Here is a 16,637-nt window from a genome sequence, read left to right as displayed (position 1 = left end):
AATCACTGAGTATATATAAAAAAGCTGCCCTATCAGGGCGCTGCTGTGAGGGGGAAGTCCCTCCCACCTCCTGCTGACGAGGGACATCCTCATAGTAGCATATTGCCATTTTCTCTCTCACTTCACTGAGACAGGTCACAGATTGCCTCGTGCTTTCTTTGTCTGAATTTGGCTAATTTATTGGTTTCTACCTTCAAATTTAAAATCTTTCACAGTAAAATAATGCTTTCGAGCGTTATCAAGAGTGCTCCTGCCTGATTCTCCTGTCAGTTTAGTGACTAGAGCTGATTTCGACCCCTCTTGTGAGATTGGCAAGCAGCCATTACTCTCTTCCACTACCTCGTGTAGTTTCTCTACCGTGTTTGGAGCTGTTGTGGTGATGTAAGGTGACCCCGCGGGCTCACGGTGTCGTCCTCTATGCTGATTTAATCGGCCACAGCGACCAAAAGAAATAAAACAGCTCGGGCCTAGCATCCCTCTCAAGCCTCTGGCTTTCCTAGCGCGGCTGCGCTTGCCCTCGGCGCCCATAGTGACTACATCAGCTACACAACCCGGCATAGACCGCTCTTGTCCTCGCCGACTTCAGGCTTGAAATATTAACGAGCACCTACCCTGGCCCCAATTGACTCGGCACCGGTGTGAACATCTTCAGTGCCGTCTACGGCCCTGCACCGACCACGCTCCCATCGGCACTGACCTCGCTCTCCCTCGGTACCAACCTCGGCACCCATAGACACGGTACCGACTGTTCCCAGGATTTTCTCTAGCTGGTTCGCTCATCCTGGAGCAACTCAGCGTCCGCCCCCGCAGCCTCTAGAACAGCAGAGGCCCTGATACACACTGCAAGAGCCCAAGAAGCAGGCCTAGGCACGTTCCCCACCATCACGGACACGGTCACAGTACCGGTGCAGGGATCTACCGTCACCAGAGGGGACAAAGACCCAACCTGCCGTGCAGAACGACTGACACCATGCTGAAAAAGGCGTATGTATCAGCGGCACTATCAGCCAGCGAGGCCAATTCAATGGCTATACGGTCCTGTACCAGACACAGCAGGCTGAGAGGCTGCAGGAGCAGGCAACAGAGGCGGACACAGGAGAGCTACTGATGGTAACAAGAGTGATGACTGACCTAATGGGAGAGTGAGGTCAGGCATCAGGCAGGTCTCTAGTGGCGCTGGTAGCCGCTCGCAGACACCTCTGGCTAACCCAGGCAAAGGTCATCAAGATTGAGAAGGTAGCACTATTAGATGCCCCCATTACACCGGGGCAGACATTTGGAGTGAACATTGATGTGAGTCTTGAGAGGTCCCACAAGGCCACGGAGGTCGTTTCGAAGTTGTCATGCCTTCCTGCCTACCGTTAGCGCCCAAGGTGGCCTTCAGAGCCTGCAGGGGCAACAGGGCCTGAATGCCGCCCTCCACCCTGAACAGACAAGCAGGCAGAGGCAGAGCCGGCGGCAAGGGACCACCAGCTGGAGACCAAGTCCGGGGCCTAAGAAAGACCTACCTGCTCCCAAGCCCAAGGGGGACCGCCCCCGAGGGGCCCCGGCTGCCACCAACCCTCCTCACAACCGGACTGACCCAAGGAAATGACCCATGACAAGGCTGCACTCAGGACCCCTGGGTGTTATCAACAATGAGACACAGATTTGCTCTACAATTCCACTTAGGTCCGCCACCCTTCAAGGATGTGCTCCTCACCACCGTTGAACCAGTGAGCGCGATACTCCTTCAACAGGAGATTGCCAATCTTCAACAGAAGAACCCTGTGTGCTTGGTAAACCAAAGCGATGCCATCAGCAACTTTTACTCCAGGTACTTCCTGGTGTTCAAGAGGGACTGGTTTCAGACCTATTCTGGACCTCAGGGTCCTCAACTTGTTCCTCAAACAGAGGAAGTTCAACACGATGACAGCACAGCATATCCTCCAGTCCATCCAGCCGGGCGACTGGTCCACATCGATCGACCTGCAAGACGCCTACTTCCATGTCCTGATCTGTCCCGCGCACAGAAAGTATCTGTGCTTCACCTTTCAAGGCAACGCGTACAAATTCTGCGTGCTGCTGTTTGGCCTCTCACTGGCGCCCGCACATTTTCCAAGTGCATGGAAGCAGCACTGGCTCCACTCAGGTTGCAGGGTATTCGGATCTTGAACGATCTGGACGATTGGCTAGTTTGCACGCGTTCCAAAGCATGCGGCGAGGCCGCACACAAAACAGGTCATAGATCATGTGATGAAGCTAAAGCTCTCTATACATCAACAGATGAGCAACTTCATACTGTCTCAGTCCACAGTGTTCCTGGGGATCAAATTGAACCCTGTGAGCATGCTTGCCTCACTGTCGGAAGACAGAATTCGGTCTTTGGAAGCCACACTTTCCCTATTTAGAGAGGATTACAATTATACCTCATTACAATTACAACTTCAGTCCTGCCTGGGGAAACCAATTACAAAGACAGTCTTGATGGCAATGGATGTGTGGCAGTGCGATTTCCCTGCACAGTGGTAAATTAGTGTTGGTGTGGTTTATATGTGGGAATGGGTTTATTTTGTGTCGTTTTGGGACTTGATTTGTTTGATTGAATTATTGTTTACAGACGGGCGCTCAATTGAGACTTGCTGCCTGCTATGCTTGGTTGAGGGAAGGGCAGCAAGTGATTGGCTGTGCTGGTCCTCAATCAACAGGTGGGCGGGTCTCGACCGAGTGTCCGTCAGTTTAAAAACATCTGCGGGAGATTGCTCGGGGCTGCTGCAAGGCCTGCCGTTTTCACGGCACATTTTGAGTTATAGTTTGGGGTATTGTGTTTTCTTTTACACTTTTTGTACAGTTTGCTGCATTAGTCCTCTATGCGTTACCATCGCTGGTAACATCACATGACCACCTTTATTTTACTTTCATTTTCTGTTTGTTTGTTAATAAAACCTGCGTGCCTGTGCCGGCGTTTTCAACATCAACACCACGTCTGTCTCTCTGTATGCTTGAACAGCGGCGACCCACACACGTGACACGAGGAAGACCCTGTCTCAGGATGATAAATGAAATTTAGGCCTAACAAGTCCAGTGAAGCAATGCACATGTAATTCAAAGTAACAAAAGAACAAAACCAAAATTACAGGAACCAAAGTATCAAAGTAAAGTAGAAAAAACCAGCAAACAGAAAAGGAATAATCTCACCAACAATAATGAAGTCCCGAATAGAGTCCTGAACTGATGATGACTGATGAAGGTTGATCGTGAGTGTAGAAAATGGTGAGTCTGTTGAGTAGTACTGGGTTGAATGGTGATCAGCCATTTAGAAAATATCAGGAGGATCAGGAACAAAATGGAGACTGAACACACTACCAAAAACAAACCCTAAACAGACCTTGAACAGCAACTAAACTTAAACATGCAACAGTGTAAACAAAAGAAATGTTTAGACAAAGTACAAGATTTTAACAAAAACGTAAATGGATGCACCTGTTTTTATCTAAAATAAAGTTAGTTACACTGTAGTTAAGTAATCTGCTGTTTGTAAAACAAGAAAGGGAAGTTCTCTCCTGGCCTAGCCAGCCAGCTTTAAACAGGTTTTGGCTTTCAAGGAGCTCTGAGATTGGAGGAGTGGATATCTGAATGAGCCAATGGGGGAGAGGATGAACAGAGAGTGATAGCAAGGAACTATGGGAAATTGAGTTTTAACCTGGCCAGGCTACTGACCCTAATAAAAGAGACAGGTGGGTGAAACATACACCTTCTTTATGGAGCATGTGAATTGCTACACTCCCATGAAAAGTATGGTCCCCAAGTGGGATCTAGAACTGGTACTGCGGGTCCTTATGGGTCCCATTCGAGCCCATGGCGTCAGCAGAACTGCGCCCTGTTTCCTTCCTCGATACTAAGTGGAGAATTAAAAGGTTATTGTCCCCAATGGTTTGGACGGTGATGGCATGGTACCCTTTAAAGCTCAGATAGGCTTGTTCATCTCAAAAAGTGAGCCATCGACCAGACCAATCACACCCAGCATCCTGCTGTCAGCTAGAAATTTCTGCTTGATATTTTGAACTTCCGCATGAGATGGAAATTTTATATAATGTGCGTAAAGGCTGGCAATCACAGTGCCTACTTCTTTTAAGAAGTATTTGAAAACTAAATCAGCCCAGAATTTGGAAAAGTCTTAGAGAAAGTGGTAGGTAACCAACTAAATTCCTTTTTAGCAGCCCATGACATATGTGAGAAATTCCAATCGGGTTTCCGCCCAGGCCACAGTACTGAAACTGCTCCAGTAAGAGTGCTGAACGATGTCCTTATGTCTGAGGACACGGGTTCACCTACAGTCCTTGTTCTCATAGATCTAAGTGCAGCTTTTGACACCATTGATCATGCCACCCAGATTGACCGTCCCGAGCATCTTGTAAGATTATCAGGCACTGTATTGTCCTGGTTTAGATCATCTCTCTCAAATAGGCAACAGTATGTTAAAATTGGGGACGACATCTCCTTACTATCTAAGGTTACTTGTGCAGTTCCTCAGGGTTCTGTTCTTGTGCCAATTTTATTTTCATTATATGTGCTGCCCTTGGGTGACGTTGTCAGTAGACATGAGGTCAACTTTCACTGCTATGCTGATGACACCCAGCTGTCTCTAAAACCAGGTGGTGTCTCTTCTATAAAAAATGTGATAAGCTGTCTTGCTTTCATAAAGCTATGGCTGTCTAATAATTTCCTTATGTTAAATTCAGATAAAACAGAGATAATGAATTTGGGATCAAAAGATTAAAAAAAAAAAAAAATAAAAAACCCATAGATCTGTCTGCCTTCACAGAGGACAGTTTCCCATACTCCTTTGAGTCACATATTCGGAATAAAATTAAAGTATCTTTCTTTCACCTTAGAAATATTGCCAAGGTGAGGCGCTTCCTTTCACAGCATGATGCTGAGAGACTGATGCATGCCTTTATATCTTCTAGGATTGATTATTGCAATGCCCTGTTCTCTGGAATTCCAAACTGTGTTCTGTCACAATTGCAGCTTGTACAATATGCTGCAGCGAGGGTGATTACCAAAACAAAAAAAAGTGAGCACATTACCCCAGTGTTAGCAGCCTTCCACTGGCTCCCGGTGCTGCCCAGGATTGACTTTAAGGTCCTTCGTATCGACTATAAAGCTAAACGGTTTGGCTCCGGCCTATTTGAAGGATCTTTCAGTCCTGTATACCCCTGGCCAGCCACTCCGATCCCAAGATGCAGGGCTGCTATCTGTCCCAAGGATTTTAAAGCAAAGGACGGGTGGTAGAGCATTCAATTATAGGGCACCTTAACTCTATATATACAAGACCGGTCAAAAGTTTTAGAACACCCCCATTTTTCCAGTTTTTATTGAAATTTAAGCAGCTCAAGTCCAGTGAATAACCTGAAATGGTACAAAGGTAAGCAATAAACTGCCAGAGGTTAAAAAAAAAAGTTTAGGTTAAAAAACTAAAAAAAATGTACATTTCAGAGTTATACAAAAAAGCCTTTTTCAGGGAACAAGTAATGGGTTAATAACTTACAGCTCTTCTGCAGCAATGGAAGTAAAATAAGCCTTGAAAGTTGATGCTAACAATTCCTACAGATTTCCCAACTTTTTTTGATTACTTACAAGCCCTCTGTCTGTACAAAAGCAGTGTTGGAACAGACTGTGTTACTACACACTCTTAAGCATTATTTGGACAGTATTGTACTGCAGGAAGTAATATATTTCTATCATAATGGCGAGAAAAAGGCAATTAACAAAGGAAGACAGACCATTATTACCCTTAAAAGTGTAGGTCTTTCCTTTAGAGAAACTGTAAAGAAAGCCAAGGTGTCAGTGAGTATAGTTTCCTACAACATCAAAAGGCATTTGGAAACTGGAGGAAACTGACAGGAAGAGGTCTGGCAGACCCAAAGCCACAACAGAATCAGAAGACAAGTTTCTGAGAGTCAACTGCTTGCGTGATAGGTGGCTCACAGGACAACAGCTTCAAGCACAGCTTAACACTGGTCGAAGTAAGCAAGTCTCAGTTTCAACTGTAAAAAGAAGACTTCGAGCTGCAGGTTTGACAGGTCGAATGGCAGTAAGAAAGCCATTGCTAAGATGACAAAATAAGAAAAAGAGGCTCGTCTGGGCCATGAAGCACCGCCAGTGGATTACTGAAGACTGGAAGAAGGTCTTATGGACAAATGAATCAAAATTTGAAATCTTCGGTTCATCACACAGGGTTTTTGTACGCCGTTGAGTAGGCGAAAGGATGGTTCCTCGGTATGTGACACTAACTGTCAAACATGGAGGAGGAAGTGTGATGGTCTGGGGCTCTTTTGCTGGATCCAGAGTCAACGATTTGCACCCTGAACCAAAACGGCTACCACAGCATTTTGCAATGCCATGCAATACCCTCTGGTATACGTCTAGTTGATCAGGGGTTCATCCTACAGCAAGATAATGACCCAAAACATACCTCCAAACTATGTTAGAACTACCTTAGAAGAAAAGAACAAGGTGGTAGGCTTCAAATCATGGAATGGCCAGCACAGTCTCCAGTCTTAAACCCCACCAAGATGGTTTGGGATGAACTGGAAAGCAAAGCAACCTACAAGTGCAACACATTTGTGGGAACTTCTGCAACAGTGTTGGGAAGAACTTTACGAACAATATTTGATTTCCTTTGTAGACAGACTGCCACAAGTGTGTTCTGCTGTTATATCTGCAAATGGTGGCTACTTTGAGTCAAATTTAGATTAAATTTTGTTAAACAAAATGATTCCATGATTTCTTTTTTATCTCCTATTGTTTGTTTGTTCTATGCTTTAATTTCAGAGTAAATTGAGAAATTAAACTGCGTAAATTTCAATAAAAACTGGAAAAATTGAGGTGTTCTAAAACTTTTGACCGGTATGTGTGTGTGTGTATGTATATATATATATATATATATATATATATATATATATATATATATATATATATATAATAACATAATACGAACAAGATACATGATTTTAGGAAACATAAGAACATAAGAAAATTTACAAACGAGAGGAGGCCATTCGGCCCATCTTGCTCGTTTGGTTGTTAGTAGCTTATTGATCCCAGAATCTCATCAAGCAGCTTTAGAACTTCCTAGGGTCTCACAGCCGAAGTTATAATATATATATAGTTTTATCCCTATTTATTTGGTTTGAGTGCTTCATCTTTTGCTTTATTTGCTAGAATTTTAAAATGTTCTTTTCTCTTGCTGTTTTTATTGTTTATATTGTTTTTATTGTACTAAATGTACTTGCGAATGTTCTTTTCTTTTTGTTAAAAGTGCCTTGGTTTGGCTATGAAAGGTGCTTTATGAATAAAGTTTGATTTGATTTGATTTTGATTTAAAGTAGGAATATTTGTTATATTTAACTATGAGGAATAATTGGGAACTGAATTAAGGATGCTCGACAGTGCTGAAATATTATAAACACTTACACTAAGAGATATTTATAACATGTATCTATTAATTTTGTTTAGAAAAGGAAAATACAGCTTTTTGTAGTGCAGTGTATTGAAACTATTGTATTGTCTTTAGCGTAGTTTGGCAGCTGTTAACCAATTCCCTTGCAAAGTGAGAGTGGAGCCTACTTAAGTTGAGTGAATCTACTAGTGGTTAGTCTTCTGGTAGCCAGAGTCAGAGGCAGATAGGTAAGTGATCATGCTTCAAGTAATTAACATTCTTTGAGCGCAGGAAAGCAGATATCTTCTTTGTTTGTCTGCTTATCTCTGTATGGTGCAGCTGCTATGGCTATTGCTCACACACCCCTTTTTTTTCGGTTTCACTCGCCTCCTATTGGTATCACTCGGAGAAAAAATGACTAGAGACCTGTGCTTGACGTCTTTTCAATGATGTCAGACAGGGTCCGACATTGACCGCAAAGGGTTAATGAAGGGGTACCGGCAGATACCCCTGACCCCGGAATCCAGAGAGAGGACGGCGTTTCCGACTCCCTTCGGGTTATACCAATTTAGGACCATGCCCTTTGGGTTGCACGGAGCACCAGTCACTTTCCAGTGGATGATGGATCGCATGACTTCTCTTCCAATGAGATTCTCTCAGGGATATATGGCGTTTCGCCACTCCGTTCAGACAATCCAAGCCGTTCCACTGAACACAGAAAAATAACCCTTTTATAAAGGATCTCTACTGAGGCCCAGATAGGCCACAGGTGCTAGCCAAATGAGGCACTTACTAATTAATAAGCAAACTTTGTTTCCTATACCAGCAGCCCCTGTTGCCTATTAGTCAAATTCATGGCAGGCAATTCTAAGCTAGCCACGGATCATTCCAGCTGTTCCCTGCTGTGGGGCCCAGCTTGGTTTCAGCCTGCCACAAGCGCCTCCTGCCTGTTGTTCTGTGAGCTGGCTTGCAACCGAGCTTGCAACTCTCGGAGGTTTGTTGCCCCTTTACAAGCAGGACCAAGGACAAAGAAATGGGAATTTCAAGCACTGATGCACTATTTTTAATAATTACACAAAAATGAAGTAAACAAAACAAATACCTAGCTCTTTTTCTGAGCACTAACTAACACACAAAACAGGAACCTAAACTATAAAACGGGACAGCTAAGCTGTTTACCTGTTACACAAAATCAAACAAAAACAAAACACACAAAAAAAAGCTTTACACAACCTTTCTTTCTATACACTTGACCAGACTACCAAGCAGGCTTCTTCACTCACAGCCGTCCCGAACAGACAGCTTCCTTTCTTTATATACCGTGCACCTGACTAATTTTCAATGGTAGCCAGGTGCAGGTGACAATTCATTAATAACACAATTAACCCTAACCCTAAACAATTGAACCAATACACGTTTTTAACCCCCTCCCTGCTGTGTTACAATACACACACATATAAACTACACAGTCAATGCTCTGCTTGGCTGCAGCATATCTATAGCAATATTTAACAAATTGTTTCCAGTCCAGTCCAGTTCACAAAGCAAACAAACAAACAAAAGGTATCCCAAAACAAAACACTCTTCATGAAAAGAACTGAATGGCCATTCATACATTCGGATTTGGTAATCCAACAGCAGCAGGTAACATAAAAATTGTTGGTCTCACCCGGTCGTAGTTAATGAATCCACTGTGTAGCTCCTTCAGTTCGTATACCACTGGGAATCCAATACAGTCTCCACCATGTACACTGTACAGGGTTATTTTGGGCAGCAGGTCTGATGTTATTTATGGCAGCTGGTCTTAGATAGGAAGTGTCGGACCATGAGTGGGGAGGGGGTGAGGGACTTGGGTGTGTGTGAGGAGAATTGAGAGAGAGAGAGTTAAGAGAGTTTGCAAGTGAGAGGAGAGGAATGAGAGCCATCGTTCACTAAAAGCTAAAAAATAAATAAATAAATACAGTGGTTTTCTACTGCTTTGAACCGCAACTGTTGTCTGTCTCATATATCCTGGAAACTCTACAGTTCAGTGCTGCAATATGTAAATAAATCCTGTTCGCCTGCGGGGCGTTTCAACTTGAATCTCCATCTTGATATCCTGCCGGTCAACAAAAGGACACATCAACACGGCAGACGGCTACTCTGTCACAAAGCATTAATACCGTGTATCTCTCTAAACAAGGATTTAGGGAAGCTCCCTAAGAAAAGTTGAATCTCAAAACAATAATAATATTGTACAGTAATTTTTACAGCTGTGTATAATGGTATTTGAAACATGCCTTTATCCACATTTTACTTATCCGCCCTTACTCTGGTCGCAACACGACTGATTACTGTACTTTTTATTACAGTCACAGGTTTTAATACATCTTTTTTATTAGTGTCTGTGACAGAGAAAGAATGAATGTTGGTTTTAAATCTCCACTGCATAGGCTGCTGAGGGGAGCATGGCAGAAACCAGCCCGGCCGCAGTTACTGCAGAGGGCCAGCCCAGAAACAGCCATGGCCAGTGTGGCCAACTCCAAGCCCTGCACCACTCCTGTTCCTGATTCCTTCATCAGGGGGAGAAGTGGAGCTCCTGCTGCCGCCTTACTAGCCAGAGGCTCCCCTCCTATCATCGCCTCCCGAGGGTCCGCACCTGCCGTTGCCTTACGAGGGTCCAATGCTGCCGTCGCCTACAGAGGGACTGCTCCTGCCCTGTTCTCGTCGTTGCCTGGAGACATCTGCACACCCCCGCTGGGGGATACCGTCTGCATGCTATGGGCCAGGATTGCCACTGGTGGGCCAGAGGAAGGGACTTTTGGGATTTTAAGGGGGAGGTGGCTGTTGAGGCCATGTGTGCTGTGTGCAAAGGTATGTGGCAAGGTGCCCGCCTCGTTTATTATTGGTGTATTATTATTATTTGCTTTATTATTATTATTATTATTATTATTATTATTATTATTATTATTATTATTATTATTATTATTATAATATATTTTTGTATACATGTGTGCGGTTGGACGATTATTGTTTGTTGTTTGAGACCCGTGAAAAGCCGACTTCGTAAAGGTAGTTGGTGGGGATGTAGCTGGAGCTCTTGATAATGTAGCTGGATCCTTAATAAGGTAATTGTTTAATTGGTAATTAAGGCTCCAGCCACAGTATAAAAGACCCACTCCAGGCTCAGAGTAGAGGAGAGTGAAAGATAGTAAGAGCGAATGCTACCAGGCCAACGAACAAAGGTACTCATTGTTATATATAAAATAATTATTTGTTAGTGTTTGTTTTACTTCAGCCAGAGTATCATTTTCTTTGTGTGTTTTTGTTTAAATCTTTATTTTATATTTAATTAATAAAAGATGAGCTCAGCAGCGCCGTTTAGCCCTGTACCATCCTGTGTTTACGTTTCATTTCCTGGTCTGACGTCAAACTGCAGTCCTCACTGTGACAGGTTGACAAACAAAAATAATTTAGACACAAACACAGACTAACAAACTGCTGGCTCCTGGAGACTACCTAAGTTTTCTTTTCCTGTTTTTAAACTTACCAGTAACAGGCACAAAATAAGGGAAGCCATCCCCAAACTATGCATGGCAGAATGGGAAAAATACAATGCATAGCAGAGAAAATATCATAACCCTAATAGCAGAACAGTATAAAAAGAGAATTGAAGCAAATACCTAAAAAACTTTTTAAAAAAAATTATGGCTGGCCCTGATTACTAGGTGCAAGTTTTGAGGAAAAATGAGTTGTGGCATTAGACAACAAGGAATGTGTCCTAACCCACATTAACATTTTTCCGGCATAAATGATCATTTTTGGCCTGACATACCTGCGCCAGTCCAATTTGTTTCTGCACTTCTTTTGTTAACTTTTGCTGACATTCCTGCAGAGGGAGCCACAACAACTAATTGGTTCAGAAAGCCCTTGAGAACTAGTCCTACAGCCAACTCCATTTAGCGGAGATGATCGTAACGACATTCGGGAAGCCATTCATTCCAAAGCTGGTGGTTTTCATCCACAAATGAAGCAATCATGGTTTTGATTGTCCAGTTGGCTCTTTCAGAAAGGTTTACCTGAGGGTGATAAGCCATAGTCAGTTTGTGAATGCACCCCAAGATTTGCACACTTCTTCCATTAGCTGGCTGGTAAACTGGGGACTTTGGTCGAACATCAAGTAGTGATGTAGCCCCACTGAGTGAAAATTTCCTGCAATAGTGGGAGTTTTGCTGTTCCAAAGGGGAAAGAGTTCAACCCATTTATAATATTAATCAATTATGTTTGTTTAGGATTGCTGTTATTCCAAATCGACCTCTGACTCTGTGCTGTCCAGTTTCCCCTTTAGACATATGGTATGGTAGTCATATGTAAAATCACTTATGCTTTCTTTGGGTGTCTGCACACAGTCATGTAACTTACCTTCCACAGCAGCAAGGAAATCTGTGGGAAGAAAAGTTACGTGATTGTGTGCAGACACCCGGAGACAGTTTAGAAAAACTGGCCCCCAGACATCATGGTCCTGAAGGGCTGGGGTTACGGTTGGCGTTGGGTTAGTGTTCCGGTTAGGGTTAGGGTGAGCTGATGTCAGAGAGCAGAGCTTGGGAAGTAAAAAATACCCTAAAATCATCTAATGCCCCAAGGATAGTTTCTAGTGGATATTCCCTTCTGCTGCATGATGGCACATTGCCGGCGTGTTTTTAAGGTTTTTGGAAGTCACAAAAGGTTTAAATTATTAAAAATATATAGTTATTTTCAGCTGTTTAGAAAGAAAAGTAAAACACTGTGCAGTAAACATGGTATTTTTTATTTAGTATTTTTTTCAGTATTTCAGTAAACACATTTTCACCAGAAATAAAAATGTATAACAATAGTCAGTAGAAATTGGCATAACATTGATAATAACATGCCATGCATTTTCATATCATTTAACAATACTGAGCTCAATGAACAACAGACAGAATCCATAGGAAAGGTACAATAGAAATACAGTAAAACATTTACATATTAAACCAGCCCAAACTAACCGACCAGGCAATAAAAGAGGGCAACATTTTCAAATCTGAATTTGTTTTATTATTGTTTCTCAGGAAAATGTTCTAACTATTTATATATATATATATAAAAAAAAAATATTTAAAAAAACTTTTATTGTCATGTTTAATTGTTTTTAGTTGCATATATTCACGAACAGACAGGCACAATATATTCATTTGATCAAGAAAAGGCACTGAGACAACGAATAAATACTAAACAGATTCACCTGACATAACCACAGCAGAATAAAAAAAAGAGAACTTCAACAACCAAATAAAAAACGGCATCACTAATCCACCTGAGGACAATCGAGATAGCACACTCTTCTAGGCCGAGCCAGTCTGCTTTGTATAACAGGCATCCCATCTTTGGAAATTCATTGCATTTGATCATAAAGGCTTGTTCAGTCTGGAGAATAAAGTCGTTTTTTGTGTTTCATTTGTAATTTGCATCACCCTATTGAATTAACTAATTTTGCTTCATAAAGTCAATAAAAAACCTGCTGAATAATGTCACGTTAACTTATTATATACTTATGAAAAACTGAGAAATTGAAAAATCTAACATGAAATACTATTCTACTAGTATGGCTTTGCAAGATCATTTTGTAGTTTGATATATGATGTTAGATAAAAGATTTAAATTATGTTCATAGGGGTTTTTACATTTTTTTATGTCTCAATGCTAAAATTTTATGTGATGCAAAACTTCTGGCCACAGCAGTAGATTTGAAATGCTCCATGTTGCCTTACCTCTATTAAAGGCATGTAACCCTACATGTGCAGAAAGATCAAATGATGTGCCTACTTTTAAAATCCCTTAACTGAGATCTAATATGGGCAATGTGGCTTTGCATATCAGACATCTCATCTTTGGAACTCATTGTCTTTGACCAAAAAAACAGCCCTTCACAATACCTTTTGTAATATTTATTTTAAGTCTGACCAGGGTTGCAATTTGTGGAAATACATTTGAACCCCTCCCTCCCTTCTGAGCCCAGCCTGGTCTTCAGGTGGATTCATAACAAGCATAAACTTCAGATTTCATAAAAATATATATATATATATATATATATATCTCTAATTATAAATAAATAATCCTTCTTAAAAAATTTCTGGCTTGTCTTCCCAGAGACACAGAAAATCACGTACGACTATTAGAGTTATCTTAGATCGAGGAGAGGAGAGAAGAGAGATTTTCTCCTCTCTTCCTTCTCCCTATCAGAACTGACGTAGTAAACTTATGTAGCATACCTTCTTGGAATAATAAAATAATAATAAATAATAATAATAATAATAATGACAGACATATCGGTTGACTTAATTCGTCAGTGGACGAGAGTAGTCATTGTTTTAACAAAATGTCGAGGGTCTTAAGAATTCCCGACGCAATCTGTCTCCCTGGGTTTATTCATTACGGGTTCCCAAGCCATCAAAAGTTTTTAGAAAATATATATATATATATATATATATATATATATATATATATATATATATATATATATATATACACACACACAAAACATTAGGAACACCTGCTCTTTCCATGAAATAGCCTGATGAGGTGAATCCAGGTGAAAGCTATGATCCCTTATTGATGTAACCTGTTAAATCCACTTCAATCAGTGTAGATGAAGGGGAGACAGGTTAAAGAAGGATTTTTAAGCCTCGACACAATTGAGACATGGAGTGTGTATGTGTGCCATTCAGAGGGTAAATGGCCAAGACAAAAATAATTAAGTGCCTTTGAACAGGATATGATAGTAGGTGCCAGGCGCGCCGGTTTGAGTGCGGAATTGTGCAGAGCAACAGACGGGCTACAGTTAGTCAAATGACAGTCCAGTACAACATTGGTGCCGAAAGACCCATAAAAGAATGCACAACTCGTTGTACCTTGACACAATGGGGTACGGCAGCTGACGACCTAACAGAGTTCCACATCTTTCAGCAAAACACAAGAAACTGCGGTTGCAGTGAGCTAAGGAACGAAAACACTGGACACTGGAGGATTGGAAAAACATTGCCTGGTCTGATGAATCCTGATTCCTGCTGTTTGACGCTGATGGGAGGACTGGGGTATAGACAAAACCACATGAGTACATGCATCCATCATGCCACGTGTCAACATTGCAGGCTGGTGGTGGTGGTGTGATAGTGTGGGGTGTGTTTTATGGCACACATTGGGCCCCTTGATAAAAGTGGAGCAACGTTTGAATGCCACAAGATATCTGAACATCATTGCCAATCAGGTGCATCCCTTCATGGCAGGTAGTCCATCTACTATAATGGATTTTTTCAGCAGGATAATACCCCATTCCACAAGGCTAGGATTGTCCAGGAATGGTTCCACGAACATGACAGTGAATTCAGCTTACTGCAGTGGCCTGCCCAGTCACCAGATCTCAATCCAATTGAACATCTGTGGGATGAGATGGAACGAGCTATTCGGAGTAGAGATCCACTACCAGCCAACTTGACACAACTGTGGGAAGCATTGGAGTCAACATGGGCCAGCATCCCTGTGGAACGCTTTCGACACCTTGTAGAGTCCATGCCCGAAGAATTGAGGCTGTTTTAGGGCAAAAGGGGGTGCAACTCAATATTAGGAAGGCCAAGATCCCCAAGGATTACATATATCATAATATACATATATATATGATATATCATTATTATTATATAGAACTTAAGATATATTATTTATCACACGTATTCTTCCAATGTGTGTGCATATGTTACACTCAAGTCAGTCAGATCAATCGTCGATAAAAAAAAAAAAAAAAACATTTTGCGATTTGAGCATTTACAAATGATCAAAGAACAAAATCAAAGGTTATTTCAGTCTTTGACGAAATTACTTTGTTCCAATTGCGAAATGGAAAATAACCAAACAAGCAAAGAAGTATTTAGTCGAATAATTTGAAAAAAGATTTATTATTATTACTATTATATATAGTTAACATGTTTTTTTCTTAATAAGATAGTGTTAATTTTGAGCACCTGAGGTTCTAAATTTGCAGGATCTTAGTGGTTTTGTACAGTGGAAATAAATAGCTTTCTTTGCAAAATTGATATTCAATATAAAAGACAATAAGAAATGTAGCAATGCCAGAATATTTGTTGCAGACACTATACTTTTAAATCCTAATCTATCAAACAAATCATTTTAACACTGAAGCCATTATCCAAATACCGAGAAGACAAGTGCTTGCATACATGAAGTTTTGTGTGATATTAATTATAAAAATTCAGCAATACAATTAGCTTAAGCGGGTTGACAAGATGGAAAGAGTTTGCTGCGGGAGTTGTAAGCAAATCATAACCTATAAAGATTGCAGCCTGAGCTGTTCAGATGACCAGTTGATTTCATAGGCTGCTTGGCCCTGTTCTGATCTGTACTCAGGAATATGCATTTGACTTCTACTAATGTGATTGGCCAGCTGCAAGGTTCCATGCAAACGCAGCCTATGAACTCGACACAACCTCAACTCAATCACGCACTGCTTGAAATAAACATTCAAGTATCCTTTTAATTTAAAATGCAAAAAGGTCTGAAATGCATTTTTATTTGTGGCAAAGCAACATGTAAAAGGGCTTAAATAACTCATTATTACTATGATTTTTAACCGAGGCACACGCCTCGGGTGCCTCATAACATACAGTGCCTATAGAAAGTCTACACCTCCTTTCACCTTTTGTTTCCTTATAGCCTGGAATTAAAATGCATTAAAATAGTTTTTTTTTTTCATTTATCTACAAATCCTACCCCACAACTTCAAAGTGAAAAAAAAAAATTCTAGAAATTTGTAGAAAATTAATTAAATATAAAAACTGAAATAGCTTGGTTGGATAAGTGTCCACCCCCCATTTAATAGCAATCCTAAATTAGTTCAGGTGTAACCAATCACCTTCAAAATCACACACCAAGTTAAGCGGCCTCCACTTGTGTTAAATTATAGTGATTCACAGGATTTCAGGACAAATTCAACAGTTCCTGTAGGTTCTTTCTGCTGGGTAGTGCATTTCAAAGCAAAGACTCAACCATGAGCACCAAGGCGCTTTCAAAACAACTCCGGGACAAAGTTGTTGAAAGGCACAGATCAGGGGATGGGTATAAAAAAAATAGCAAAGACCTTGATATCCCTTCGAGCATGGTCAAGATGATTATTAAGAAGTAGAAGGTGTATGGCACCACCAAGACC

The sequence above is a fragment of the Polyodon spathula genome, chromosome 50 (genome assembly GCF_017654505.1).
Source record: "Polyodon spathula isolate WHYD16114869_AA chromosome 50, ASM1765450v1, whole genome shotgun sequence".
Classification (NCBI taxonomy): domain Eukaryota; kingdom Metazoa; phylum Chordata; class Actinopteri; order Acipenseriformes; family Polyodontidae; genus Polyodon; species Polyodon spathula.
The sequence above is the reverse complement of the archived record's forward strand: the minus strand, read 5'-3'. Positions refer to the sequence as shown.